This window comes from Camellia sinensis, chromosome 1, assembly GCF_055761805.1.
Source record: "Camellia sinensis isolate YWXY chromosome 1, ASM5576180v1, whole genome shotgun sequence".
Lineage (NCBI taxonomy): Eukaryota > Viridiplantae > Streptophyta > Magnoliopsida > Ericales > Theaceae > Camellia > Camellia sinensis.
The window spans coordinates 89,016,350-89,039,627 of NC_138961.1; the positions used below are offsets into that span (position 1 = coordinate 89,016,350).

At 38.1% G+C, this 23,278-nt stretch overlaps 1 long non-coding RNA gene across 1 annotated transcript; it reads left to right on the forward strand.

Annotated features, from left to right (window-relative positions):
• Window positions 1-2,028: 2,028 nt before the first annotated feature.
• On the forward strand, window positions 2,029-4,904 carry LOC114256441 (uncharacterized). The gene is made up of 3 exons (XR_003627197.2): window positions 2,029-2,236; window positions 2,944-2,988; window positions 4,732-4,904. It is a non-coding gene; the product is annotated as an uncharacterized LOC114256441 (long non-coding RNA).
• The last annotated feature ends 18,374 nt before the right edge of the window (window positions 4,905-23,278 follow it).

Sequence of the window (23,278 nt, forward strand, 5' to 3'; positions counted from 1 at the left end):
AAGTTTTAAAAATACCGGAGGGTTAAGCACGCAAAACGGAGCAGAACATTTTTTCCAGCTTGGGCCGCACATGCGGCTGTGAGCCCCGCACGTGCGGCAAGGCCTCCCGTATGTGCGGCAAGGCCTCCCGTACATGCGGCAATGATCCCCGCACGTGCGGCGATTCTGGGCAGATTGCAATTCAAAAATTCAGCAAAACCCAATTTTTGGTACACTTTTTCAAGGCTCAAAATAGGTTCTTTAATTGTTAGAATATGGTTCAAAAAGCATGTACAAGATTCACAAACACACATCAATCTACCTATGATTTGAATCTTTCATTCCTAAAGCTTATAACAACTTCAATTACATAATATATCCATTTGTACACTCACACACTCATACATACAAATCCAAGCTTGGTAATCAAGGGAAGAAGATGTCACGACCCGAACCCGCCCCTATATGGGTTAAGGACGTAACCGGCCAGTAATCCTGAGATTACCTACGGCCTCAAACCAAAATAGACATAACTCAACAGAGTAAAGGGGCCAAACAGAAGCAATAATGAAAAACTTTGTCCATAGAGCCGTGCTTATATGCATTTCAAAATAAACCATACTCATATACGTTAATAACCCACGTCAAAAGTACAGTACCATAAAATTCTTTACAGACAGGATCATCCAACTAAGTCAACCCATGACAGACTATTTACAAATATACATAAAGTCCTTTCCAGCTAGACAAAATATAGTTACATAACAAAATGGCAAGGATAGGTCTCGTGCGTGAGACACAAGGCTGACTTTCTCAAAACTCATGTTGTTCCTGGCAGACTTCACTAGGGCTGGGTTTGGACTTCCCTCGGCTCACTTACAAACACATGAGTGAGCGTGAGAGATAGCCCAGTGAATAATATCAAATACAGCAGTCATATAAACAATATGTAGGACAACATATTCCAAACTGCCTTGGGCCCAATTCATATTCCTACTTAACATATGTACATTTATACAAGGTTTAGATCAAGTGACTGTAGTTCCAAACATACTGGCCATTGGCTCATTTATTTATGTCATAACAGCTTTCGGTCCATATATTTATGGCAAAACAGCCTTCGGCCCACTCATTTGTGTCAAAATGGCCTTTGGCCCACTCATTCATGTCAAAACGACCTTCGGTCCATCCATATATATCAAAACGGCCTTCGGTCCGTTCATGTACATCAAAACGACCTTCGGTCCAGTCATTTCTATCAAAACGACCTCCGGTCCATTCATTACTATCAAAACGACCTTTGGTCTATTCATCTCTATCAAAACGACCTCTGGTCCATTCATTTCTATAAAAACGACCTTAGGTCCATTCATTTCTATCAAAACGACCTTAGGTCTAATTATTTTCATGTCAGACTTTTGTCCACAATCCAATCAGCAAATCATAAAGCTTATAAGGGAATAAACAATTGGACATTCACAATTATTCGAATATCGATATTACGCACAGTGATCGGCTTGTGGATTCGCCCTGGAGCTTGACCCTACACATTCCATGAACACAAAAGGGTCATTATCAATTCAACCTGTAATGACCCCAAAATGCGTATAAGAAATCATCTTTATTTCCCTATGAAATGATGTGGTTTAATTTAATTATATCTATTAGAATTGAAGCATTATCAGTTGAGTTACGGACTTAAAATGGGAATTACCGACCTTTATGGGTTCAAAAATCAAAATTGAGTACTTCGATATATTAATGGGAATTTTTGGAATTATTTGGGAAAATTAATTTGAAATCTAATTTGTCTGATTCGTTAATGGACGTTTGGGTGATTAACTTTATACTGCAAATTAAAGGCCTTAAAGACTTCAGATACCGGAATAGGGGACATATTTATGATCAGCATAATTTTTAGAGTTATCTGGGAAGGTTAATTGAAATGTGATTTTGTGCGATTCGTAAGGGCGTGTTTGGCCCTTCCTATTTGTGGGAAGCTTTTATATATGCATATATGCCTTATGAGTTGTTGAACTCATCTATTTTGAACCAAACAAAAAATAAAAATATCTAGAGAAAGGGGAAGGAGAACCGTGAGAGAGAGGGAGAGAGAGAAGAGGCAAAGCTTCTCCCTAAGGAATTCAACATCCATGGAAGCTTGAAGATGGTTGAAGAAGATAGAAGAGAGAGGAAAGATCAACCAAAAGCTTGGGAAAATTGAAGAGACTAAGGGATGAACAAAGGTTTGGGTAAGGTATGTGGCTCTAATTACTAACCTTGTATAGAATCCATCTACTACTTGAAATCATGGATTGATATAGAAGATGTGAGCTTTGAACCCATGGACCTTGATTTTCTAAGAATTCCTTGATTGAAGAAGTGAAATCATTAAATTTGTTTATTGTGAGATTATGGTGTTTGATGAAGAATAATAATGTGAAATTGGTCATGTATTAAAGGGTTTTAGGCTTTGATTTACATGTAATTAAGGTTTGATTTTTGAAAATGAGAAGTCCCACAATTTCAGCCATTTTCGGACTGCTGCTGTCCAGGGCCGCACGTGCGGCACTGTTCACCCGCACGTGCGGAGACAACTTTGTCCAGCCAACTTTGAATAGGTATATCTTTTGCATTCGGACTCCGTTTTGAGTGATTCGTGAGCCTAAAATCAAGCCCCGGAAGTCTAGTTTCCAATGGCGCTAGTCTCACTCCCAAATTCTAAATACAGAAAAATTTATACCCAAATTAGTGACGACTGTTCACGTTATGTCAATTAGTTATGTACCATTTCTTCACCTAAACCATTTCCTATCGATTTCTCCTGTTTTCTAAGACATGGATTACAACATATTAAAGAATAATGAGCTTGGTACCACCATGACTAATTGATTGAACGATCAAAGAGAATAAGTAAAGGATCGAGTATAACCTCATATTATGTGTTGTGCACTGTAATTGTAGGTCGAGACGAGGACATTGTACCATTACCACCGGGAACCGATCACTGTGAGTAGTAGTACTTTGATGTACCTTTAATCATTTATCATTATTGATGTTAAATCTTCATCGTAAGAATTATGTTGACATAAATGTTATGAATGCTATGTGAGAAACACTGTGATATTATGGAAACTTCAAAAGAGTTTATGAAGTTATGTATGTTATGTGAGAAACATTATGGAATTATGAAAACATCAAAGGAACTTGTGATTGTGTGAACCCCTCAGGCCAAGGGCCGAACTGTGAAATTGTGAAACCAATAAAGTCATCTATAATCTAATGAGAATGTACTTATTTTTCGTTACTAATTATCAGGAATGTCCTGTTAACTTTACGTTAATTATATCAACTCATGGGAATGATGTAACAGTTACCATTAGGACTATGTTAATTACAAGGCAAGGCAACTATGTTAACATATAAGAATGGTTAAACAAAGGTGTATGCTACTGATAAGAGAGCACGTAAAGTAAGTCATTTACCCAAAAGAATTTATGTTCATTCTTGAAGAATGGATTCTGAGTAAATATAAGAGTAGCTACATGTATCCAGATGAATTGAAGTTAATTTGTTATGTTACTTATGAATTGGAAGTGATCCAGAATCTACGATATAAGTGCAAAGTTTAGCATCATTATGTGACCCTCATGTGAATGTGAATTAGTCTCTCATTGTTAAGCGTACAATAATGACACGATACAACAAGAAATGCTCTAGTTATGATATGTTCCGTTTGAATTAATAAATGATGTTCAAGTATGTTTCAGGCATGTTTCCAGTATGTTACAAGTTCAAGTATGTTCAGGTATGTTTCAAGTATATGTTACAAGTTTAAGTCTGTCACAAGTTTACGTATGTTACCAGTTTATGTATGTACATGGCAAGTATGCTACAAGTTCACAATGTTGGGGGATTCCTTTATGGAACGAACAAAAAAAATACTTGTCATTGATTTGCTAGCACTATTACAGTGCCAAGTATAAGCAAGTATGAATTCTGATTTCTATTTATGATTCAAGCATAATGCATATGTATGAATTTATTTCCGGGGTATGACATTACATGTATGGTTTGGTCTGTAAGACCTAATGATTATTGGTATGGAACAAAGTGCTACTTGGAACTAAGTGCTACATTGTGAGCCACCGCTAGAGTCCATGTGAGACACCTCTTGAGTCCATACATATGTGAAAGTTATGAGGCTTATAGCTATCCGTATAAGTTGTTATGAAATGAAACAAAGTGCTACACGGAACTAAGTGCTACATTGTGAGTTACCTCTAGAGTCCGTGTGAGACACCTCTTGGGTTCATATATGCATGTCCAAAGACTTCATGCCAACTTTACAAGGGCTTTATGCCATATGTTTCAAGGGCCTTAGTGCCATATGTTACAAGGGCTTTATGCCATATGTTTCAAGGGCATATGTTACAAGGGCTTTATGCCATATGTTTCAAGGGCCTTAGTGCCATATGTTACAAGGGCTTTATGCCACATGTTTCAAGGGCCTCAGTGCCACAAGTTTCAAGGGCTTATAGCCACCATGTTTCAAGGGCTTATGGCTACCATGTTCATGTTGCAAGATTGAACTTAAGGCCGTTATGTACGTAGCACAAAATCAGACTAACTATGTGAACTCTACATCTTTATATGCATTGCTATGTGTTATGTTTCAATTTAAGCATCGTTTTATTTATGTATTACTATTCACTGAGCTTGGCTCACTCTGTCTAATGTCTGTTTCTGTAGGTAACCAACCAAGTGGTCAGTCCTAGTCATGACACCCGTTTTCCTTTGTCAACCTTCGTGGGTTCAGGCACTGCACGAAGCCATTTATTTTTGTAAGGTCTATTGAAATGTTGGCTTAATTTTGATTACCCATTTAAAGTTAAAGAGGTAGAACTTCAATGATTTTTATATAAGCCCAATGATGGGGTTGGGTCTGTACATATGGTTGTTTATCACTGATGCTACAACATATGGTTTGAAGCTTTATCTATTTTCCATGATGAATGTGATGTATAAGAGGTCCTGGCATGTAGATGTAGCTCAATGAAATTTATATGTATAGTTATTTTCCTATTTTACGCTTCCGATGAGGCCCCATATGTTATTTACTACAGGTTAAGTGTTCGTTTTCAAACGGGTCATGCCCAAACTTTTAGGGGCAGGTTTGGGGCGTGACACAACCCGTTCTTTAATTCATATATTCCTCTTTAGGCTTTATTCTTATCTCATTAACTCATTTACAATGCTTAACACATGCCTAAGAGTGCTTACAAGTGAAAGAGAATGGAAAACAAAACACAGAACGAGCATATAAACTTTCAGAGAACAGGGTCCCCGCTCGAGCGTCAACTTCCCCGCTCGAGCGGACCGTTAAGGCCTGCAAAAGTACTGGTTGCATGAAAAATACGCTCGGGCGTGGAATAGAGCGCTCGGGCGGAAGGCCTGTCTGCAAAACTCCCCGCTCGAGTGTGAGATATACCGCTCGAGCGGACATCCAACTCTGCAAAAAGTGCTGGGAGCACGATTTCTCCGCTCGAGCGGCCCTTCCCCCGCTCGAGCGGAAGTCAAAATTCTGGAAATTCCAGATTGAGTTCTTGAGCTTCACCTCGACTTTCAACCCACAATTTATGCATGTTATGGCTCAAAATTCATATTTACTCATGCTAACATGCTACCAATACAAAATTGCAACAGTAGGAAGCTCAATTTCTTATGTCATTTACATGCATGCCTCAAATTAATCCAAATTCATCACCAACATATCAAGTTTCAACATGCAAAGCTTGCTCTTTCATGATCTACTTTTGCATGTAAGAAATACACATTATTCACAACTTATTTGGTGAAGAAGTGGTCATACCCATGGATTTCATTCAAACTTCAATATAGATTACACAAAGTAAGCTCAAACATGGAAATCTATAACAATTCTTTACATGCATGCTTCTATTAGCTTGAAATTCAACATATACAACTCAATCCCTTCACATTCAAACTAATTCATGCTCTTGGCCATCTATTAAACTTGAATTCACAAGATGATGACTAAGAATGCATAAATTACTCACCAAGGAGTTTAATCTTCACAATCTATGGCAATTCTTGAGCCTAACCTTCAAAATTTCCAAGCTTTAAGCCAACCCTCAATCTCCTATTTTCTCTTCTTTCAACCGACCCTCTCTTCTCTTCTTTGAGTTTATTATCAGTCAAAATGAGGCTAGGGGAAGAGAGATTGAGTGCTTAAAGCCTTGACAACAAAACCCACTAAGGCCAATATTATAATAATAAAGTAGTTGGGTCTAATTCATCAATTTAATCGGTTTAATCTAACCCGAATCAATTTTTAATTAAATTTCACTGTAGGCTCTAAAAATTATGCCAATCACAATGGCATAATCAATTTCGGGTTCTGTGGCCGATAGGGCCCTCAATTTAATTCCCAAAGCAGTTTACTCAAACAGATATTCCTACAATAAACAGATAGAATTGCAAAATCACATATATTCACATAATGGCACATAAAATCATGCTAGACACATAATCATATTCAAATTAAGGACCAATTTAGCATATTACGGAACACGGGTATCACACAAGATGTATCTTCCCACTAGATAACTTAAGTTGAATCAAAATAAATAAATAGTAAAAGTATCATGCTAATTCTTCAACACACACACACACACGCGCAACTTCCATTACAACTCTAAGTCACACAACACCAAGGGATTCCTACTCTAAAGCAAGAAAAAAAAGAACTAGGTGGGTTAAACTCACCTTGAACCTTAATCTCCAGATAACTTCTTAATTTCCCAAATTTCCTTCCTTGTTGAACTTCTTTTCTCCCTTTCAAACCCTTCTCTTCTCTAATTTCTTCCCCAGGGATATTTTTAGTAATGGCTCTCTAAGTCAAAGGATTAGAGAATATGGACATATATATATTAAAGGTGAATAAGGATGAAAATTAATCAGTTTAATCATTCGAAATTGAAATTTCACGGAAAATCATATTATGACTTAAAAATATGCTGATCTCAAATGTAAAATCAATTTCAGATTATCAAGCCTCTAAGGCTCTTAATTTCTGATCCAAACACCGCAATTATGGCAGATATTTTTCTTATCGCTCAGATATACATCCATAATCATAGGATTCACTTAATGAAACTCAGTTTCACATAAAATTTCACAATAAGCATTTAAATGCTCAGAATAAGGAACTGAAAATATACCAGAAATAGATACGAGGATCGGGTTATTACACTAATGGTTTGCTCCGGGATTACAAGTGTACCTATTCAATTTACTGACAGCATAAGTTATATCAGGACGAGTGCAATTCATTAGGTACATTAGGCTTCCAATGATTTGGGAGTATTTTAGTTAAGACACCGTCTCACCTTTATTTTTCGATAAATAAAGACTGATGTCTGTAGGTGTTCTTGCTACATTCATGTTATCCTTGATATATTTATTAAGAATTTTCTCAATATAATGGCATTGAGATAATGCATATCCATTAGATGTTTTAGTAATTTTCATTCCTAATATTACATCTGCGACTCCCATATCTTTCATGTCAAATCTTTTGTTCATCATTTGCTTAGTTGATTTGATCATATTTTGACTGCTTCCAATGATATGCATGTAATCCACATATAAACAAACGGTGACATAACCTTTGGCAGTGTTTTTAACATAGACGCACTTGTCACATTCGTTTATCTTAAACCCATTAGTAAGCATAGCATGATCAATTTTTTCATGTCATTGCCTAGGAGCTTGTTTTAATCCATAAAGAGATTTTACAAGCCGACAAACTTTCTTTTCTTGTCCTAGTACTACAACCCCTTCGGGTTGCTCCATATTGATCTCTTCATTTAGATCACCATTTAAGAAAGTTGTCTTAACATCCATTTGATGTATTTATAAATTGTACAACCCTGCTATAACAATAAGCATGCGGATGGATGTTATTCTTGTCACAGGGGAATATGTGTCAAAATAGTCCAAACCTACCTTTTGTCTGTAACCTTTTACCATAAGTCTTGCCTCATACTTGTCTATTGAACCATCTGCTTTCATTTTTCTCTTGAATATCCATGTATATCCAAGAAGTTTAGAACCAGGTGGAAGATCCATCAATTCCCAAGTATGATTTTGCATAATGGATTCAATTTCATTATTAACAGCCTCTTTCCACAAAGGTGCTTCAGGACCTGTCATTACTTCCTTAAAGTTTCGAGGTTCATTTTTTAACAGGTATGTTAGAAAATATGGACCAAAGGATTTTGATATTCTTTCTCTCTTACTTTGTCTTGGTTCACAATCAATTAAATCTTGTTGGTCGAGACCATTGCCAATATCTTGTGTTTGATTGCCATTAGTCTCTTGACTTTGTGTACAATCATAAGTTCTTTTTTGTGAATTTAATTCATGTCATTTCTTGTAAGGAAAGACATATTCAAAAAACACAGCATTCCTTGACTTTATAGTAGTGTTCACATTTATATTAGGTATTTCTGATTTATAAGTCAGAAACTGATATGCATTACTATTCTGAACATAACCAATAAACACATAATCCACTGTTTTTGGTCTTATCTTAGTCTTTTTAGGAACATGAGCTTCTACATTTTTCAAATACCCCCACACTTTTAAGTATTTATAGGAAGGTGGTCGACCTTTCCATAATTCATAAGGAGTGCTGTTGATTTTTTTTGTGAGGTATTCTGTTAAGAACATAATTAGCAGACAATAATGTTTCCCCCCACAAGTTCTGCGGTAAGCTTGAACTTAGTAACATGGCATTCATCATTTCTTTAAGGGTTCTATTCTTCCTTTCAGCAATTCCATTTTGCTGTGGAGAATAAGGTGCTATAGTTTGGTGAATAATGCCATGTTGTGTACAAAATTCTTTTAATGGTGCATCATATTCACCACCCTTATCACTTATAACCATTTTAATGGTTTTACCAAGTTGATTTTCAACTTCAGTTTTGTAGAGTTTAAACATTTCAAGGCTACATCTTTACTTCTAAGTAAATATACATAACAATATCTTGTGCAATCATCGATAAATGTTATGAAATACCTTTTTCCTCCTCTAGTTTGAACCAGTTTAAGATCATATACATTAGTATGAATTAATTATAGAGGTTCGGTTTTTCTTTGAACCGATTTAGTTAGTTTCACTTCTACACAAATCTCACATTTGTGATTAGGATCAATTTTCAAACTTTGGTATATAATCCAAACCAATTAATCTACGTAAAGCATAAAAATTTAAATGTCCTAATCTACTATGCCATAAATTTGAGTTAAGAATATAAGTAAAAGACATGTTATTCTTATTAATAGCAAGTTTTGGTACAACCGTTATTACATTCAACTTGAAGAGACCATCACTCATGTATTCCTTACCAACATATATACCACTCTTTGTTAATACAAATTCATCAGACTCAAATACAAGCCTAAAACTATTTTTACTTAACAAAGAACAAGAAACTAAATTCTTTCGGATGTTTGGTGCATGCAGCACATTGTTGAGGGTCAGTTCCTTCTCTAATGTCATCTTCAAAACTATGTTCCCTTGTCTAGCCACAACAGAAGTAGATGAATTTCCCATGAATAGTTATTCACCATTTGCAGCCTCCTTATAAGTAGTGAACATCTTCTTGTCCGCACAAATGTGACGAGTTGCCCTAGTGTCAACCTACCATTCCTTGCGATTTCCAACCAAATTAGCCTCAGACACCACAGCAGAGAGAATGATATCATTTACCCCGTCAGAGATGTATTCAACTTCTGTCAAATTGTCTTGATTGCTAGTCTTCTTGCTTGTACTTCCACGATCCTTCTTAGGTCGGCGACAATCAGAGGCTCGATGTCCGGTCTTGCCATAGTTATAGCATTTACCTTTGAACTTTTTATTGTCATTGTTTTTGCCTTATTTAGGACCATCTCCAGCAAACTTCCTCTTTTTGTTATGTGGTTTGGGTGCATGTTCAACCACATTAGCCTTGGACTCAATGGGATTTTTACTATTCCTCTTTTCAGCCTTGCGGTTATCTTCATCAATTCTTAGTCTTACAATACGTTTATCCATGGTCATCTCTTTGCGTTTATGTTTTAAATAATTTTTGAAATCTTTCCAAGCCGGTGGTAACTTTTTCACTAAAGCAGCGGTTTGGAAAGATTCGCTAAGAGACATACCTTCATAATGAATATCATGCAAAATTAATTGTAAACTTTGAACTTGAGAAATTGCTGTTTGGGAATCTACCATAACGAAGTCCAGAAATTTACCAACAACAAAATTCTTTGTGTCGGCATCCTCTATCTTGTATTTTTTCTCCAAAGAATCCCATAATTCTTTTGCTATTTTCAGAGGGCTGTAAACATTATATATTATGTTGTCAAGGCCATTGAGGATGTAGTTTCTGTACAGAAAATTAGAATGTTTCCAAGCGTCTACAACGGCAACAACTTGCGGATCACTTTCATTCTCTCTAAGTACTGGAGCCTCTTCATGGGGAAACTGGGCCAAATGTAGAGTTGTAAGATAAAATAGCATTTTCTGCTGCCATCTCTTAAACTCTGTACCATTAATTTTTTTCGATTTTTCTCCATGATTTATTGGAACTTGAACATGATTCTGGATAGGGACCGGAGTCGTTGTAACAATTGGAGTACTACTTTCAATTGCAATTTCATTTGCAGTAGCCATAATATCTGATTACAAAAAATCAGAAAAATCAAAACACAAATAAATTTTCTAGTTACTCAAACCAGAAAATAAATTATAACACAAAATAATTTTATTTTTGTAGTTAATAAAACCAGGAAAATAAAATACTATACAATAATTTTCTGTGACATTACTACACAAATTAATATTATGAAATTGTTAATGACACCAATATATTACTACTAATTGTCAAAGAAAATAAACAGTATATTATTACTATTTGTGAAATAGTATATGATTACTATTTGTATTTTTCAACAAGAATATCACTTTGTAAAAAGCACAGAAAAGAAATATAATGAAGACACCAAAAAATAATCTATTTTAAGATTGTTGGAAAATCTTCACTATATTAAAAATAAATAATGTTTGTGTACTTAACAACAAACAAAATAAATAAATAAAGGAGAAAGACTGTTTGATTACAAAAGTCAAAACAGTATAAAAGATAAAATAAAATAAAACAGATTTTATTTTATTACAAAAACAAACTCAAAATCTGATATACATAAATAAATTGAAAGTAAATTAATTACTAACCTTATGTATTTATTGAACAAAATTCTAATTAAGTTCAGTGTTTAACACTGTGTCCTTAAGACAGATTCGTCATCTCCATGGTGCTTTCAGATTGTGGACATCTATCTCTCAGGATAAAATGATCAACAACGAATAATTATAGCACTACAAATTATTCGCACAACGAACACACTTTGTGTATACACTCTTTTTACAGGAAAATTAAATGTAGCAAAATGCAGGGAGTAATTACAGAGGAAGAACGAATTTTTCTGAATGCAAAATCCAAATGAGGGTCTATCTCTTTATAGGAGAATTTGCGTTTGTTTGTTTGAATTAAACAGGTGTAAACCTATTTGAACATGCATTATACCTGCTCGGTTTGAATGAACAAGTAAGGAACCTGTTGGGCTTAAATTTCAAATAGATATGAATCTTTTTCATTTAAATTCAAACAAATATGCATTTGTTCTGGTGGGAAAAAAACTGGACAGCTGTGACAGGCAATTTTTTAATTTAATTTTTCAAAATTCAAATATTTTTGACCCAAAAATAATTAGTATTGGGTCGGACAAGCCCAACCCAACCTCACACCACGCATCCAAGCACAAGCCCAAGCCCAGCTTGACCGCTCGACCGACTGGACGAGCGGCGGCGGCGGCGCGCGCATGTGTGTTTATTTGGGTCCTATGGGTCTAGCCCACTTTACCTATAACCTTTCCCTTCTATAAACTTGGGGTGCCCCTTGGGGTCTTCCCCAAGTTGTAAACTCAAGCCTTATAAACCCACAAAAGTTTTCTTACCAAACCAATGTGGGACAAACCTTTAGTTCAAATCTTTAAAGAAACTTCACCAATATACCATTTCCATGGAGCTCTCTTTGGCTTCAATTTTCCAATCACCCGATAATGGTTTTGAACAACCAAACATACTACGTGAATCACAACGCGACATTGAATGCGTTACCACTTAGACCCACCAATTTTGATGCATGGGTCCCACCTAAAAAATAGACCAAAGTTTAGGAAAAATCTAATTTTACAAAACCATTTCTAACAGATGTTTACTAAGTTCAACATCCATCTGTATAATAAGTAAAAACAATAGGTGGTAGATGTTTACTAAGTTCAACATCCATCTGCATAAGAAGTAAATAACGAGGGGGAGAAAAATTAAAATATCATTTAAAAATGCAAACTAAAAATTTATAAATAATTCGAAAGTATAGAACTGAAAATATGTAATGGATTTAGAAGCATAGATTCAAAAATGTAAGTTGAATTTGGAATTATAGAACCAAAAGTTTTTCTTTTGTTTAGTAGTTGTATGTCGAAATTTTATATTTTATTCAGAAGTACAAAATCAAAAATTATTGTTTGGTTCAGTTGTTGATAGCCATACTTTTTTTTTTTTTTTTTTTATAATTTTTGGATAACCAGTACTACTACTGAATGATTTTTATTGCTGAATTTTTTATTTTATTTTTTTAATTAATTCGGATAACTAATTCTGAATAGTTTTCATTCTCTTCACCAACAAATACAAAATGAATAATGAAAATAGTAAAATGATAATCTAGTTTTAGCATAATAATAGTAAAACAATTATCAAAAGTTGTTGATTTTTCAAAAATCACATACCTTAGAGAATGGGGGAGAATCTAGGGTTTTTAATTTTTTTTTTCAAATTGTTGAAGTACTATTGAAGATAGCCGAAAAATGATGTAAGGCAGGGTTTAGGTTTAGGTTTAGGTTTATGTTTAGGGGTGTGGTGTGGTTTTGTGTTTTGTGTAGTGTGTGTACATAATGTATTGGGTTTTTGTGTTTATGTGTATAAATATTATGTCTGTAGGGACACATTTTATGAATGACAGCACATGGCTAAGGTGACGCCGAAGTGTCAGTCGAGGTGCCACGTGGCTTGGTCATGTGCGAGATGATCTTGGCTAGGCTGAGGTTATCTGCGGAGATATCAGAATCTGAGATGAGCGGATAAGGGACTAGAGTCCTGGAACATGGGATGATCTCAGTCTATATAAAGATAAAGCTTTTAGGGAGTTTATCCCTAAACCTCCAAGGGTTGGACTAGTGGTGTAGGCTTGGAACTTAGGAGTTTGCTCCTCTCTAGGTCTCAAGTTCAAAACCTCTAAAGTGCTATCAATTCTTATGTTGAGTCAGTCCATATAGAGCTTTGCCTTGGCTTTAAATGCCCCCCCTGCTTGTGGATGGTGGGATTGGTCCCTCAGAGATTAGTTGAGGTGCACGCAAGTTGGCCTGAACAACCTGAGTTATCAAAAAAAAAAAAAAAAAGAAAAAGAAAAAGGGAGTTTATCTCTATCTAGCTAAGAGTCCAGGATGAGTATTGAGCCTGAGTCCATTGAAGTAAGGCTTCTACAGGGATCAGGTTAGGGCTGGCTATAAAAGCAAGGCACCGCCGTGGGTCTCAGGTATGTGGGATATACTGTGAGTAGTAAGTTCTTTCTTGTGAGTTTAAGCATAATTTGCTATCTTTGAGAGATATTGATTGTTGACTTGATCGTCGGAGGGCCCTTGGGTAGACGAACCACCACTGGATTCTTATCTTTCTGTGATAGGTTGTTCGGGTTTAATCTATTCTGTCGATGCTCTCCAGCTGAGTTCCCCGTTTGATTGTGTGGTCAAAAATCAACACCCACAATTTGACGCCGTCTGTGGGAACTTAAGGAGAATAGATGGCCAACAACGGGTAGGGAGAAAAGATCGGGGACGATATCCCAAGTGGGAGTGGTAAACATGCTGATCCTAACATTGAGGAAGAAAACCATAATGAAGGAGCACGGGATCAGAATCCCGGGGATAAGGACATTGGCAAAGAGGGAGACGCCCTGAAGAAATCAGGTCGAGATGGGTATTACAATGAAAGCGACCTCCAGGTATAGAAGGATAGATATCTGAGGAGGGATGACAAGATGAAGGGAATGGCCAACAAGTTGGCATATCTACAATCGGTTGTCAACTTCATAATGTAGAACAACGTCATACAACCATTGTTTTCGTTGTAGGACACGCCGATGCCAGGAGCCAAGACTGATGCACAAAAACGAGGGCAGAAGACAATCCCAGCAATCCCGGAACATGGCAAGGAAAAGAAGCCCTCACATTGGCCTTTACGGGATGTCGGGTGAGGAGAGTCGATCAGAGGTAAGTCAAAGAACATCGGCACGTCTAGGGGAAAGGACTTTACTTTGATACAGTGAATGAAGAAAAATCCAAGAGGACACACCATGACGCCGGGAGCAGCACGCCAAAATGGCTGAAATCTATTGATATCCAAGCTCTCGGGCAAACGAAGGAGGATTTGAAGGACTACCTCCAGAGGAAGCAACAAAACACCGAGGTCACATCCCCATTCAAGCCGAGAATGTCGTTTTCAATGGAGTTAAATAGGTTTGAGGCCCCAAAGAGGTTCCATATGCCGAGGTTCTAGATTTATGATGGTAAGTCCGTGTAGACACCCCATTTTTGATGGCCCTACAACTTGGATCCCCATTGCATGAACACCCGATGATGAGTTTATATGCTCACCAAGTGCTCAAAGTCCTCAGCGAAATGCCACAGCTTTGAGCCTTTCAAACCCTTACACCCTTGTTGCCTTATTCTTGGACCAAACCCTGTGGTTTTCAAGCTTGTAGCTCCTGGTGGCCAGCCAGCCACCTTATTGGGTTGTCGGCCATCACTTTTAGGCTGCTGACCACTAATTTGGCTTTCCGGCCACCGGTGATGGCTGGCCAGCCACCACTAATTGTCGGCTACCAATTTCTTTTGCCGATATTTTGTGCCAGTTGTGTCAACTGTTTGCACAGATCCATGCATTTGTCCACATGTGTAGGGTTGGATATCCTTGTAGAGAATTCATGTTTTCTATATATAGGAGACCTCCCTCTCTTGTTTTAAGGTTAGAAAATTTTGAGATCAAATTTTTTCTGCTCTCTCTACAATTCTCTCTTTCTCTCTCTAGAAAATCTCGATGCTTTTGCCTACAAATCCTTAACCTTCGCCTATACACCCTTAACCAAACCTTCTCATCTTTGGGTTGAGGTACTTTTGAGCTTGGTTTGAGCTCTTGAAGGGTGTGTTGTCTTGGTTTTGTTGCTTGAATTGCTTCTTCTCTTCAAGAGGTATAAGGCTTTGTCCATTTACTTGCTTTTTCTACTATTGTTCTTGCTGTTTTCCAACTGATTTTGGGCTATAAAACTTCTGTGTTTTTGGGCTGAATCTTGGGTTTTAAAGCCATTAAAGGTTGAGGGGTTGATAGCCGCTCTTTGTACCTTGTTTTGGAGGCCTTTGCACTTGTGTTTCCCACCCTTGTATCATCTTTTTTTAAGATTTTAAACAATGATTTCAGAGTTATTTCAATGGCCAAAATCATGTTTTGAAATCCAAATTTGAAGGGGTTAGCCTTCCCTCCTTGTGGCTTGTTTACTAGCCTAGTTTGTGCCATGTTTTAGCATGTTAATCTAGATTTTTTTAAGCTCAATTCCAGCATGTTTTAGGACTTATTTTAGACTATTTTAGCACTGTTTTAAGTTGGTAGTTTCATTTGAGCTTTGTTTTGCATGTTTGTAGTGTAATAGTTCTCATGAGTTTGGTGTGCTAGGCCTTAGACACCATCTCCTTTGAGTTGATAGCATTTATTTATGCTTTTCTTATTCATTTTTAGTACTAATAATCTCTGCAATCTCCCTCCTTTCTTGGCTTTTTGTTTTGCTTTGAGAGTTGTTTCAAGCCTCTTGTTCTTTTAAGCATGAGATTGAGGTTGTCATACTTAATGGTTTAATCCATTTTAGGGGTTCATTATCAATGACATGACATCTCTTTCATATCTTAAGATAGCTCTTGGTTTGGTACTTCACTCCACTAGAGGACTTAAACTCACCCTTTGGACTCAATTGATTAAAGAATGATTGGTAACCTAAAATGGAGTAATTAAAATTAAGACTAAAATGGTGAAAGATAATAATTTGGTTGTGTTCAATTAGACGTTAATTGAACACATGGAACTTGGACCATTCCATACTTGCTAGTGATGAAATGATTCAAGGTTCCAAGGTCATCACTTTTCTTGATCATTCATGATAGGGAGGTGGTTTTTGAGAGTCTCATTTCATTGCATTTATTGAACTTGCACACTCAGTTTTATAAATCCATCATGCAATGAAATTGCATCCATTGATGGTTTGTGAACCAAACTTGCTACTCCTTTGATTTGTTCATAAAAAGGAGGGGTGAGTTGTGCAAACAAACCCTTTAAATACCCTGTATAGGCTATGTTTGTCCTCTATTATAGCAAGGAGAACTAGGCAGTAGTGGCTGCATGCCACTTTCCATGGCCGGCAGGTGGCCAGTAGACCACCATTGATGGCTGGCCGACCATCACTGGTGGCCGGCAACCTTCATCACTGGCCAGCCGGCCACTGATCCAAATTTCAGCAGCATGTTTGTAAGGCATAGCAAAGTTATTCTGGAAGTGGACAACAGTGTGTGTGTTCTATTGCACAACAGAGGTTCTCCGGAAGCAAAACAGTGGCTTTTCAGGTGGAAACCGAGTACGTGCACGATCATTCCTTGCATCCCGAGCATGTTTAAGTTTAAATTGTTGTAATTAATTAGTTGTTGCTAGTTAATTTGTAAAGTGTTGTAACTAATCAGTTAGTGAATTAGTTATTCAATTTCGTTTTGTAATTAGTTAGTTAACTAGAATCGTTAGTTGATTTATTGTGTTGTAATAATTAGCTTAGCTTTAATTAGTTGGTTAATTAGCTTAGTTCATTCAGACTCTCCTTCGTGACAGCGCAATGATGTAATAATGTGTATGTCTTCCAACCCTACATCTTTCTCCCTTTTATTTACTAGCTTATGATGGTTAGTTTAGGGACATCATGTCTTGTTTAGCATACTCCATGTTTGCATCCATTTTGTATTGCATGCACCGAGGCTCGGTTCATCATTCTAACTACATTGTTAGTTTAAATACTTCTTTGAATACGTGCTAGACCGCATGCTATTTAATTTCTTCATATGCCATATTAGTAGCCGAGCCTATTAGTTGCATATCACATGTGTTGCATTAGTCATATCGCATAGTTAGGAATCATGGATTTTTCTAACTCTATCATTGTTTTGGCTTGGAGTACCAGGTGAGCCTTTAATCACTTTAGCATATCGCATAAGTGTTGATGTTGCCGTGATTAGCATGCTTGCCTTCAGGCTAAGTGTTTAAATGTTAAATTGCTTGAATGCATGTGGATGAAAGCTAATTGCTTGAATTGGAATAATTTGAGTAAACGTTTATATGCGATCACTTTTTCAAGTGGTACATATTTCGAAACAATTTTGCAAACAAACATGACTCGAAGTGTTCTAATTCTTGTAAGTTAGTCTATACCTGTGTATGTGCGCATCACATAGTAATGCTAGCCTAATTAACCGGAACAAGAGCATATAATGTACAGAAGATTCATATCATGATTAGTAGAAGCCGATCTTGGATCAGGCGAGCGGGGGTGCTCAAATGTATTCACAACCTTCCCCTCTCATACCTAAGTTCCTGAACCGAGACAATCTTGGTATAGACACCCCATTTCTGACCGCCCTCAAGACTTGGACGTCATCACTTGTGCACTCGATGATTATGACTGCATGTGCTCGTTCTAGTGCCTGAAGTCCTCGGTGGAATGCCTTGTCTTTGAGCCTTTAAACCTTGTCTAGTCTATGCCTTGTTTTAAACCCAAACCTTCAAGGCTGCAACCCGTGGTGGCTAGCCAGCCACTATTTGAAGCTGTTGGCCACCAGTGAAATTTGAGCAAAATATTTGTGAAGTAGAGCAGAGTTGATCTGGAGAAGGAACATAGTGTAAGTGTTGTGCAACAGAGGCATACAACAGCAAGACAGTGGCTGTTTTCGGGTGGAAAACCTTGCATCCTTGTGCATTCCTCATTTCTCGAGGTGGCATAGCTAGTTTAGCACAGTATTTCATTGTTGTAATTAGTTAATTTCTTGTATGTAATTAATTAGTTGATTTGTCGTTGTAAATTGTTTAATTAGTTGACTAAAATAGTTAATTAGTTGTTTTTTGTGATTGGCTAGAATAGTTAATTAATTAGTTAATTAATTTGTTGTAATAATTAATTAACTAGCTTGGAATAGTTAGTTAATTATTTATTAAAGTTTTGTAATAATTAGTTAAGTAGTTTAGCTTAGCTAGTTTATTCATTCGGACCCTTCTGTGCGAGGGCATCGATGTTGTAATAATGTGTACGTCTTCCAAACCCACATCTTTCTCCTTTTTTATTTATCGATTTTTGATGGTTAGATTAGAGGCATCACATCTTAATTAGCATATCGCATGTTTGCATCCATTCATTTGTCTTACATGCACCGAGGCTCGGTTCATTATTCTAACTGCATTGTCATTTCAATACCTCGTTGAATATGTGCTTAGACCACATGTTATCAAATCGATTCATATAACATGTTAAGTAGCCAAGCTTAGTTTAGTTGCATTATTGCACGTGCTACATTAGCCATCTTGTATAGTTAGGTATCATGCATATTTTTCTAACTCTTTTGTTTTATCTTAGCTTGGTGTACTAGGTGAGCTTTTTGTGCTTTAGCATACTTGTGTGAGTGTCTGTGACTGCCATGACTAGCATGCTTTCCATGAGGCTAAGTGCTTACTTGATAAAACTATTTGAGTGCCTGTGGATGAAGGCTTGTTGCTTGTATTGGAATGATTCAATGAATGTACGTTTAAGCCCACTTTGTCAAGTGGCAAATTCATAAAGCTTTAATCTCACTTTGTTAAGTGGCAAAATCAAACCCTTTTCGAAAAACAAACATAAAATTGAATTGTTCCAATTCGGGCAAACAAGTCTATACCTTGTGTGCGCGCATCACATAGTAAATGCTAGCCTAATAAACTGGAGTTGTAGCATATAATGTGCATAGATTCATATCATGATTAGTAGAGGCCGATGCTTGATCAGGCGAGCGGGGTGCTCAATTCACGACCTTCCCCTCTTGTACCTAAGTTCCCGAGCTGAGACAATCTTGGTGATGACGGACACGTGGCCTTTGGCATGAGTCATGGATTTCCTAAATTTTTCCAAAATAAAATATTTAGGTGGTCGGTATCTGACAAAGTAGTCCATTTTTTGCAATTTGATTCAAAATTGATTTTCCATAAGATTTGCCGGATTTGGACTCTTTGGTGTTTATCAATTTCACATTGCACTTGTGAGATTAGATTCAAAATCGTGTAAGTCCAAACTGCAGGGCTTATATTTCAAACTTCCGAAAAGGGGGTGAAAAAGCCGAGCTACAGTTTCTGGCGACTCTGCTGGGGAAAGATAGAGAACTTGACTTGAAATTTATGATGTGAAATTTTATCTACATTTGTATGTTTCTTTGTATTGCATTTGCATTGGTGCGTTTAAGTCATTGTGTTTGCCATATGCTATTCCTGGACGGTTTGCCCGAGGCTTGATTGAAAAGCTTGCCCAAAGGCTGATCGGTCACGGGCTCTGCCATGATGGGAACATGACCCTTGGATCTGGATTATCGCTGTACCGTTTGATCCACCTTTCACTTTTTGGTGTTAGGTACGAGAGGTATATTAGGTAGTCTTGCTGAGGTACCTTTTTTGACCATTTGGCCTAGTTGCATCTTGATAGTTATAGAGACTGTTCCAAACTAGGAGATGATGCTTACCCGAATGCAGGATTGCGTGAAACTGAATTGTTTGAATAGTAAACCCTAGTTCCTGACGAAACTAAGACAGGGTAACCCTACCCCAGCATAGGGGTGTTTTGGATCTCACTTAATTGGTATGTGCTTTACATTGAAACTGTACGGGAATGTGTGTATTAGTTGCAAGTTGGGTATTAGTTTTGGAGGCAGAATTCAGTGTTGAGTGCAGTCCTACAGCTTTGATTACATCTTTGTACGGTTAACATCTGAGCTGAGGTGCTGTACGGTTTCTGATTTTTTGCTTTCCTTCTGCTTTGTTTCTTTTTGCTAGGTAGTTTATCACAATTGCTTCAGACAGTTCGGATATCCCCCAAGCGCTCTGGACTCATGTTAGGAGGCTTTACAGGTCTAGAGATCTTGTTAGGAGAGAACTTGTGTTTGCTTCGCTTTCAACGGTTACTAGACAGAGAAGAGTTAGGCACAATTCACCAGTCCAATAGCCACTCTTTACTTCACCGGCACCTAGTCAGGATCAGTCTTCTACATCCAATTCAGCTCGAGATCAGTCGCCCATTCCGATGGCACAATATCTCCCGGTTAGTATGGAGGACCAAATTCACCACCTTCAGTAAACAGTTGAAGCCACACAACAAGATGCTACTCATCAAGCTGAGGTCATAGCATGCCAGGCTGAGGTCATTAACAAGTTGCAACAACAGCAGCTACAACCGACAGTAGCTTCTGCTTCTTATGTAGCTCCTGCGGGTATCCTAGCACCCGAAACTACTGTTAATGCCTAGGCTGAGAATCAGGGCAACTCGATAGACCCCATCCCACCACAAGCCTCCAAGGCACCAGTGTACCAAACTGAGGCGCCATTTGAATTTGAAGTTGAGCCGACTATACTTAAGGTCAACAAGCTTGAGAAGCTTTTCAAGCGGGCACAGGGTGTTAGCTCAATCCCCGACATCGAAGATGGATACACCGACTCTTTAGTGACATTGCTAGATCGGTTCAAAAATGCCCCATATTGATATATTCGATGGTTCTGGAGCACCATGGTTCATCTTCGGCTGTTCTCAGACATTCTGCGGCCAATGGGCCTTACCAGATTGCAAAAACTCTCACCATTTGGCCGGACCCTGTTGGGTATAATAGCTATCTAGTATGCGAAGCTCGAGAATTTTGTGAAGCAAAGTTGGGAGAAAATGGTTGAGGCCTTTATTGTACAGTACTCTTACAACACCCAAATTGAGGTTACAACCCTTGATCTCGAAGCAACGCGCCAAGAGCTAAAGGAGGGTTTCTCAGAATTCGTAACAAGGTGGAGGACCAAGGCTTCAATGATGACTACACGACCTTTAAAGAAAGACCAGATAAGAATGGTAGTTCGTAATCTGCACAGGAAATTGCTGCAGAAAATGATAGTCCAACCCTTGTTCACATTCACTGAGCTCCATGAGATGGGAGTCCAGATTGAAGATACCATGAAATAGGGGTTGATCACTGATGAAAAAGAGTAGGCCAAGAGGCCTTTATACGCAGTTCCAATGCAACCACTAGTGGAAGCACAACTGTGCGGCCATCTGATGTGAGTGTTGTCTCCACCACAACTAAGACCGCCAACCCTTTTACCAGTACAACCCCGTAAACTTCAAATAATGAGGCTCGATCCTAGAGGACCTTTACCCCACTCTATATGCCTTTATCACAAGCCGTGAGGGTGCTGATAAAAAAGGGGCGTTAGAGCCTCGCCCACTACCTGATCATCTCCTACTGAAACACAACCCAACCAAGTACTGTGCATTTCACCAACAGCGACCGACCAATGCTTCAGGCTGCGTCATGAGATTCAAGACCTCATTGACAATAAGGTGATTACATCACCCTAAAAGCCAAATGTAACCACCAACCCTCTCCTGGCCCACAATCAAGTTTCTCCACCTCACAACCTGAACCTAATCTATACACTGGTTCTCCCCTATGACCCTAGCGTATATATTACCCCTTCCCACCTACCCATACCGGCGGTGTTCATCCCTGAAAGCATATATTTGTGCATGATAGACACGTCCACACTTCAATCTAAACCCGTGGTGGTGACAGTGGCCGAAGAAGGGAGGTTGGCCTTAGAGTAGAGTATGAGTCTGCTGCCCGAGTGCTTTGAGGATTTCATTGAGGGGGAGTATGACCCATGCTGTTATATTTTGCTAATTGATCAAATCAAGCCAGAAGTGGTATTGCCAATAGCAGCGGAGGTCAATGTGGTTAGAGAGGATGGCTCGAGCCAAGGTTTGGATAATTTGGTGGAATTAAAGGAGGACTTAGACAATCTGCAGTTCTATGATGAACAAGATCAGGGGGACGTGCAGATTGACTGGTTTGATTTTAATAGCTCAACAAATAACTCAGGGTGGTAAAGTGATGAACCTGATAGGGATGAAGGAGCTGAACCAAAACCTGAAGAAAAGAGAGTTGGAATTGTTGCAGCAGCCAGAATGGCCGAGGAAAAGGGAAAGTTGCCAGAGAACACCAGCGTGAATGATTCAGCTCAGGAATTGGGCGTCGTGAGTACATCGGACACCGAACAAGAAGCTGCATTGAAGCAGTTTGTGCAAGAAAGGGATCAAGAAAAACAAGAAGCTGGAAAAGCTCAATACCCTACGGGGGGTACTCCTGATGAGATAATGATCAGAATGGAACCAGAAAATTGTTTGTCAGTTGCCAGAGGTGTATGGTGGGAGGATAACGATTTACATCTGGCCCACACCGATAAAGACTGGGGTGGATGCTTACCAGATAACACATGGTACGCTGAAGAGATAGACCATATGACTAAAAGTGGGTAGTATTTCAAGCCACCGCACTTGGACCAAGCTGAGGCCTCTAGGAAAGATAGAGAAGTTGAGAAGCAGAAAGAAAAGCAGTTGGAGGAGGAGGCAGTGCTGAAACAGCTGAAGAAGATCCAAGCAAATATCTCAATCTGGGGGCTGCTCATGGCTTCTTGAGTACATTGATAGGTTGTATTATCAGCAATGGATAAAGCCAAACTGTCCATTGATACCACCCCTGAACAACTCATGAGATTAGTTTTCCCAGGCGATGCCAACACAACCCTAACCTTTTTCGAGAAAGAACTATCGCCGGAAGGCTCAGCATACAATAAACCTTTGTACATATTTGTTAAGTGCAGAGAAAAATGGGTGCCAGTGGTGTCGGTCGATACTGGGTCAACTATCAATGTCTATCTGTCTCGTACAGTTTATGCCATTGGTCTGAAACTAGCAAA